The sequence below is a fragment of the Gossypium raimondii genome, chromosome 8 (genome assembly GCF_025698545.1).
Source record: "Gossypium raimondii isolate GPD5lz chromosome 8, ASM2569854v1, whole genome shotgun sequence".
Taxonomy (NCBI): domain Eukaryota; kingdom Viridiplantae; phylum Streptophyta; class Magnoliopsida; order Malvales; family Malvaceae; genus Gossypium; species Gossypium raimondii.
The window spans coordinates 47,778,692-47,787,507 of NC_068572.1; the positions used below are offsets into that span (position 1 = coordinate 47,778,692).

Here is an 8,816-nt window from a genome sequence, read left to right on the forward strand (position 1 = left end):
TTTGATAAAAAGGATTTATTACATGCTATAGGTGTTACATTTGGAGGAGTCATTAGATCTGAAATTAGTGGAGAATGGTGTCATCTCAAAATAAATCTAAATGTATAGAAACCGCTTCGAAGAGGAATCTTTGTCTCATCAGATAATAGGAACCAATGATGGATTTCTTTTAAGTATGAGACATTACCATTATTCTGTTTTGGCTGTGGACGAATGGGTCATAGACTTCCAGAATGTAGTGTGCTGAGTACTGAAGAAAAAAATAACATTAAAGAGGATCCTCCATACACGATGGCATTAAAAGCAGAATCAAAATCTGTTGGAAAGGAAGTTATAAAATTTAATGATTTTGTAAAGAATGATAGAACTCAATGCTCTTATACAGGTGATTCTGAGTATGTGATGATTGAAGATATAGTTAATAGAGAAGTGAATAATTTGGAGGTGGGGGTAAATGGGAGATCACAAATGAATGTGAAAGAGGAGATGTTGAAGAACTAAGTGGATGATGTTACAGTCATGACTGATGTAAATATGGATGATAATAGGACCATCCCAGTAATTAATTCTAATTCAGGGAAAAAATGAGTTGGAAAAGAATTGGCCCAGGTCAAAGGGGAAGTCTACGAGTGGATGAAGGTGGTATAAAGAAGAGGAAAGCTACGGAAGTAAGAGTGGAGTCTCTTAATGCAGAAGATGAATATGATGATAGCACAAAACGGCAGAAAAAAGAGCAAGAAAAGGACCTGAAAGAATCGTTAACAGAAACGATGAGTAAGATTTTGGCTGAAAATGAAGTTCAATTAATTATGGGATCGGCGGCTGCCAAGAGGCAAGCCGACCGAACGCAATGAAAAGCATCAGTTGGAATGTTCGTGGATTGAGGAGTCCACGAACAGTTAAAAGGCTGCGACATTTCTTAAGGCAGCATAATCCCCAAATGGTCTTCTTAATGGAGACAAAAATTAACAAGCAATGCATGAAAAAAGTCAGAAGAAGTTGTGGGTTTCTAAACGGAATTGAGGTTGCTGCGGAGGGTTCCCGAGGTGGACTATGTTTAGCTTGGAAAGGAGATATTTTAGTCACATTGAGAAGTTTTTCCAAAAGTCATATTGATGTTATGGTGAATGAAGATATTGATAATGTAGAGTGGAGATTCACAAGTTTCTATGGATCCCCTTATGTAAAAGATAAGGAGGAGTCTTGGAACCTTTTACGGAAATTGGGACAGGATCAGGAACACCCGTGGCTTGTAACTGGGGATTTCAACGAAATTATGTATTCTTTCGAGAAGAAAGGGGGACTTCTAAGGGAAGAAAGAAGAATGGAGGCTTTCAGAAAGACCCTTGAGGAATGTCAATTAGAAGATCTGGGGTATACAGGGACTTGGTTCACATGGGAAAGAGGGAATCTGCCTGAAACAAACATCAGAGAAAGATTGGATAGAGGAGTTGCAAAAGACAAATGGAGAAATCTTTTCCTAAACGGTAACATTCAACACTTAATTCACTCGATGTCTGATCACTGTCCAATTTTACTTAATACAAGAAATGGCACTGATTATGTGGGGAGGCAAAGGTTTAAATTTGAGGCATGGTGGATTATGGAAGAGCCTTTAGAAGGAAAAATTAAAACATCTTGGGATACACCAGCTGATTCTTTAATGGAGAAAATGGAAATGCTTCAAGCAAATTTAATGGTATGGGCAGAACAAATTAGAAAAAGTCGTGAAGGGATAAAGAAAAGGCTAAAAAAGAATCTAGAGATGCTGTTGGAGGAAGAAAGCAATGACGATGTGCTGGCAAAGATTATTGATACGAAGGTGCATCTAAATTTAGAAATTGACAAAGATGAGAGGTATTGGGAGCAGAGGGCAAGAGCAAACTGGCTTAAAGTTGGGGATAAGAATACAAGTTTTTTCCATAAGTATGCTTCGGCTCGTCGAAAAAGAAACAATATTTTGAGGCTTGATTTAGGAGGAGAAGAAGAGGTGACTGAGGAGGATATGATCAGTGAGGCTGCGAAGACATTTTTTCAGGAGCTATTTACATCAAAAGGGGTAGGAGATTTATCTCATCTCTTAACAGGTATTGAAGGAAAAATCACGTCAGACATGAACACAGGTTTAACGGAAAAATTCACGGTAGAAGAAGTGTTTTCAGCCTTAAGAGGAATGGGACCTACGAAAGCGCCAGGACCTGATGGATTTCCAGCACTTTTCTTTCAGCAATACTGGCATATTGTAGGGGAAGAAGTTACCAGTTTTTGCCTTGACTGTTTAAACAGGGGTAAAACTCTTGGCCCCTTCAACTCAACTGAAATTATATTGATTCCAAAAACCCAGAATCCCAAAAATTTAGCAAATTTCAGACCAATTAGTTTATGCACAGTTATATATAAACTAGTTGCAAAGACAATTGCAAATCGACTTCAGAGGGTTATTGGGCAGTGTATTACTGTGGCGCAGAGTGCTTTCGTCCCAGGTAGATTAATTTCTGATAATATTTTAATAGCTTATGAACTCCTCCATACCTTTAGATGGAAACGTATAGGAAAGAAAGGCTTTATGGCAGTTAAGCTCGATATGAGCAAAGCCTATGACAGAGTTGAGTGGAGGTTTCTTAGAGAGGTGATGCTGAAAATGGGTTTTGCTGTGGAATGGGTTGACTTAATTATGAAATGTATTTCTTCAACATCTTTTGCAGTCAACATGAATGGGAAAAGGGGGGAAATTTTCCAGTCTTCCAGAGGGTTGCGCCAGGGGGACCCCCTCAGTCCATTCCTTTTCTTAATATGCAGTGAGGGGCTTTCGGCATTAATAAGATTGTCATTAAAATAGGGTAAGTTGAAAGGGGTAAGAGCAAGCAGGAAAGGTCCAGGGATATCACATTTGCTATTTGCCGATGATTGTATATTGTTTACTGAAGCTACCACTAAGGGAGTGAGAGTACTAAAAGGAGTTCTGAAGGAATACGAAGACTGCTCTGGTCAGTGCGTTAATTTTGAAAAATCCACGGTTTTTTCAGCTCAAATACAACAGAAGAAACAAGAGGTGAAATTTTAGGCACTTTAGGGTTAAGAGGGTCAACAGATATGGAAAAGTATTTAGGGCTTCCTAGAATGATTGGAAGACGTAAAAAAGAGTCCTTTCAATATCTGAAGGATAAGGTCAATTCCAGAATCAGAGATTGGAGCATTAGATGGCTTTCACAAGGAGGAAATGAAGTTTTTATTAAATTAATTTTACAGGCCATTCCGACTTATGCTATGTCATGTTTTCTTTTTCCTAACTCCCTATGTAGAGATTTGGAAAAAATCTTTGCAAAATTTCTGGTGGCAAAAGAAGCAAGGGCAAAAAGGGATCTATTGGTGCAAATGGGAGATATGTGTAGAGGCAGAGAAGAAGGAGGGTTAGGCTTCAGGAGTTTGGCCAAGTTTAATACCTCTCTACTAGCTAAACAAGGGTGGAGAATATTTACCAATCCAAGCTCACTGGTCTCACAAGTTTTAAAAGCAAAGTATTTTCCAGAAACTAATTTCTTAAACTCGCGTCTTGGGAATAATTGCTCTTACACATGGAAGAGTATATGGGCTACTAGGGGTATTCTATCAGAAGGATTATGCTGGAAAGTGGGGACTAGGAGTGAAATTTCGATTACGAATGATAGTTGGATACCAAATTATGCTAGTTTATCATCGCATTTTGATTTACGTGATTGTAAAGTGGCAGATCTAATTAATGAAAGTAAGAGGAAGTGGAAGCAGGACTTGATTGAGTCTACCTTTCCAATGGAGATAGCTGAGAGAATCCTCTGTATTCTGCTTGCTAAAGAGCCTCGCAAAGATTTTCCAGCCTGGAGGGGAGAGTCTTCGGGAGAGTTTACCGTGAGAAGCACCTACAAACTATTACAGGGCAATGAAAATGATCCTAGGGCATATGCCTTACAAACTGAAACTAAGAATTTTTACAAAAATATCTGAATCCTAAATCTACCTTCGAAGATAAAAATTACAATTTGGCGAATAGCCAGGAATTATATTCCAACGTGGGTGAATCTGCACTACAGAAGACTCCTAAGTCAAACAACATGTTCTGGGTGTGGTAGAGCAGCAGAAACCACAAATCACATTTTTCGTGAGTGTCCTGTGGCAACGAAAGTATGAGAAGAGTTATCACTCTCGAAGATTTTACATGGACCCTATATGGAATTTTTAAAGTGGCTTACCTGGGTTTTCGAACAGAATAGTCCCAATATGCGTAGGGTATTTTGTTGTGCCCTTTGGGCAATCTGGGGAGAACGGAATAAAAGAGTACATGAGAAGGTTAGTAGATCTGGGATAGAAATTGCAGGTTTTGTACAGAGATATATTTTAGAGCTCAAGGGGATAGAAGAAAAAGCTCCAAAAAGTATAAGAGAAGGTAGAATGTGGAAACACCCACCTGGTCAGTTTGTAAAGATTAACTTTGACGCAGCCTTTGATGAGAATGTTTGACAATCGGCAGTGGGAATTGTGGCCAGAGACAGTCAAGGAAACGCCCTTTTATCTATTACAGAGCTTCATCACCAAGTAGCATCAGCCTTTGCCGCAGAAGCAATAGCTTGCATGACAGCAACTCGCATCAGTATGAACATGCAATGGCCAAATATTATTATCGAAGGTGATGCACTTTCAATCATTAAGAAATGCAAAACACAAGCAAATGACAGATCAAGGGTTGGAGCATATATTCGAGATATTCATCAGTTACTAATAAAATCAAAAATACACTACTTTGAGCACACACCTAGAGAAGCAAATAGTCTGGCTCATATGCTAGCAAGGGAGGCATTAAAGAAAAAGGAAGAAATTTACCTGATTGGCAGAGTTCCGGATTATGCTGAGCGACTGAAGGAAGATGAACAAAAGGGAGTACAAAGAAGCAGATGAAATGAAGGACACAAATCTTAGAGGCTGAAAAAGGGGAAACCCAAAAGTTTGAATGAAACAACCTCATAGATATCCGGGAAACGTCTTAATGAAGAAATGAAAAATGGATTTGAAAGGACGGGGAAGGATTTGGTTCTGATTAGGCATGATTTTAGTAATAAAGCCCAGTTAGAATTTATTCAATATATATATATATATATATATATATATATATATAAGAAAAGGAAGATGAAGAATCCTCCAACCCACCATTTTTCCCATGCACCAACGTGAGAAAAAGTGAGAAAGAAAGAAAGTTTTGATTTCTTTACAATTTGGTTCTTCCACCAAAAATTCACCATTTTCATCTAGAAATAAAAAGAATTTTCATATCCATCAAGAGAGAAAGATAACAAGGAGACTATGGGGAGCTAGAATATCAGGTTAGATTCAAGAAATAGAAGCTGGAGGAGAGAGAAAATCAAGTTAAAGATTGAAATCAATATGACAAGGTAAGAACATCAAGATTTTAATATATTTTTAAGTTTGATATTATTGAAAAGTATGGAAATGATGTTAATGTAAAGTTTTCAGTATATATGATCCTATGTTCTTGATATGTTAGTGAAGATAAAATAAGAGAAAGTGATGAGAAATAGTGTAGAGAAAGAAAATAAGGGTGTTATAAACATGGTAATAAACATCTTGCACTAAAACAGTTTTGGACAGCAACAGTAGGCTAACTTTAAAAAATCACCATAAATTATGGAAATCGAATTAGAGGATGAAAAAAATATGGAATTAAAGCTTATTAAGTCTAGTTTCTCATAAAAGAAACGGTGTAAGTAATGGAATTGTAAATCATGAGATATAATAAATTTTGTGAGATAAGGTCAGAATGAATTCGGGTTCCCCTGTTCTTACTTTGGAAAATCATCAAAAATTGAATAAAAATAATTAGAGGCTTAAATTTATATGTTTAAAATACTGAATGAGTCTATTTTCAATAGAAACAAACAGGAACATCATCCGAATTCTGTACAAAGAGATAATTAATTGTGAAGAAGGGTCGGAACTATCAAACAATGAAACATGGGAAACTTTAAAGAATACACTGTACTTATTGGCTAAACCAAAAATTATGAAAATTTTATGGTACGAAGATATGTGAGTCTAGTTTTAGATAAAATTTTCGGATCTCAATTCAGAGTTCTATAGCTTAAGGTATAATTAATTTAGTGACTATGACTCAAGTGAACAACTTGTTATGAGTAAACAAGTAAATAGTGGTATTATGTATATATCAAGGATGTGGAATGGAGTAGAGGAGGAAAATATATGTGAATATTCAGCTAATATGAGTTTATTTTAAAATAGCTAATTTACATGTTTTAGGTTTAGGGACTAAATTGAATAAAAGTAAAATTTTAAGGGTAATTTTGTAAAATTTCAAAATGACCAAATTGCATGAAATGAATTGTTTTATTATTTAAATTAATAAATTGAATGAAATATTAATTTAGATCAAGATTGGGTGGAAATTCAAGGAAAATGGAAAATTACCAAAATATCCCTAAATTTTGGTATGTCTACAATTTAGCCCGGTAAGTTCATGTAACTTGAATTATATTCTTAAATGCTTGAAATATATTTTTTCTTGATGTGAATATGATTTGGATGTTTATTGTATGATAATTGATGAAGTATTGATATTCTTGATGAAAAGAGAAAATAAATCCCGGTTGAATGAAAGGAAAATTCGATGGATCTTTGAAAAGGAATTTACGGTAAAAAGGATCTAGCCCGGATGGGTGATCCTATCCTGATATAGCCCTCCTGAATAATATGTGGAAAATGGATTTAGCCCAGACGGGTAATCCGAATTAGGGTCTGAATTTAGTCTGGACTGGTAATTCAGATCCAAGCTCATTAAAGTAATTATCATTGCAGGGGATTTAGCCTGGACTGGTAATCCTGCTGTAAGGATGAGGTTCGTGGGAGTGTGCTCTCTGAAATGGAAATGTGCGCACATGAATATGAATTGACGGACCCGGATTTGTACGTTAAAAGTGTACCTCTGAAAATCCATCAAATTTTCGAGAAATTCAACGAGATAAATATGAAAAATAATAAGGGTAATAGAAAACATGGAATTGAATTATTATTGAAAATATATTATCGAATTTAATACCTAGTTTGGATTGAACGCGGGATTGAGTACAATCGTTTTGTGCCAAAGGATGAATTGACGGATAAGACCATAACTGGGTTATGGCATTACAAATGTAAAGGATGAATTGACGACAAATTACCCAAGTAAACCGAGGTTCAGCATTTGTTGCGGACTTTCGTGTTTACTATCTGTTTAGCTCTCATGAGCTTAAGTTCAGCCTTCGGGCTTCTGAAAACGATGTACTCATATCCGTAAGTTATTCTTCGAAAGGTAAAATATCGGGAGTTGTCTTGAATGGTAATATAATTATTTATATGATGCATTGAATTGGTAAGTATTTAAGTGAAAATATGCTACTGCTCATGAAAAAGTATTAAGGTTTAAATTAAGCAATTTTCTTATGAAATGACTTATCATGTGATCAGTTCGGGAAAGGCTTTGGGTAAATGCACTAGCTTGTGACCATGGTTGAATTATATGTTTATGACTTGTGTGACATGCATATGGAACAAGCATGGAAAGTAAAGAAATGAAAATGAAAATAAAGAAATTATCAAGAGTTAAAGTTATATAAAATCCTACTAAGCTTGGGATAATATGTTTAAGTGATACTGTGGATTTATTCACCTTGTAAGTTGATGAATATAACTTCATGGGTATTGTGGTATCAATATTGGGTTATCCTTGATATGTATAGATTTCATATTTTAAAAGAACTAATATGATTAAAGACTACACGAGCTTACTAAGCATTCATTGCTTACTTATTTGTTTTTTTTATTTACCCTACAGATTATCGGATGTAACACCCCTAACCCGTATCCTTCCCCAGAATAGGGTTATAGAGCATTACCGGAGTTTACAAATTAATTTTCAGACATTTCATTTCATCAAACATTCATATTTATAACCAATCAAAATCAAAACATTTATGAGCTAATCATTAACCAATTTAACTTATACAATAACCAGAATCAAATCATCCAAAATTTCCGATAGAACCAATGGATAATGTGATATATCTCCAACAAGCTTCCAACTCAATCGAACTTTCGATAATCATTTTAAAACATCCAATAATAATTCAATTCCAAACACACACATATATAATATTCATTACCAAATAGTATTCAATTTAATTAAAATTATACAAAATATAGTTCATACGAACTTACCAGGCTAAATTGCAGAAATACCAAAATTCAGGGACATTTTGAAAAATTTCTATTTTTTTCTTGAATTCCCACCCAATCTTGATCTAAATTAATATTTCATTCAATTTAGTAATTCAAATAATAAAACAATTCATTTCATGGAATTTGGTCATTTTTGACATTTTTCCAAAATTGCCCTTAAAGTTTTACTTTTATTCAATTTAGTCCTCGAGCCCAAATCATGCAAATTAACCATTTGAAATGTAAATCCATGCTAGCATAATATTCATAAATTTATTTTCCTCCTCCTCCTCTCCATTCCACATCCTTAATTTAGAATACATGCTTATAAGTAACATTATCTATGATTTCACAATTTACTTGTAAATTTATTCAAAGCTGTCCATTTGAGTCATAGCCACTAAATTATTTTTATCTTGAGCTATGGAACTCAAAATTAGGATCCAATAATTTTACCTGAAACTATACTTACATACCTTCTTACCATAAAATTTTCAGAATTTTTGGTTCAGCCAATAAGTACAGTTTATTCTTTAAAGTCACCTTTGTTCTGCTGTCTG

At 35.0% G+C, this 8,816-nt stretch overlaps 1 long non-coding RNA gene across 1 annotated transcript; it reads right to left on the reverse strand.

Moving 5' to 3' along the window:
• Positions 1–5,038, reverse strand: LOC105791788 (uncharacterized). Its single transcript, XR_001133097.2, has 4 exons — positions 4,442–5,038; positions 4,227–4,289; positions 3,783–4,144; positions 1–250 (listed from the first exon to the last, which is right to left on the reverse strand). It is a non-coding gene; the product is annotated as an uncharacterized LOC105791788 (long non-coding RNA).
• Positions 5,039–8,816: the final 3,778 nt, after the last annotated feature.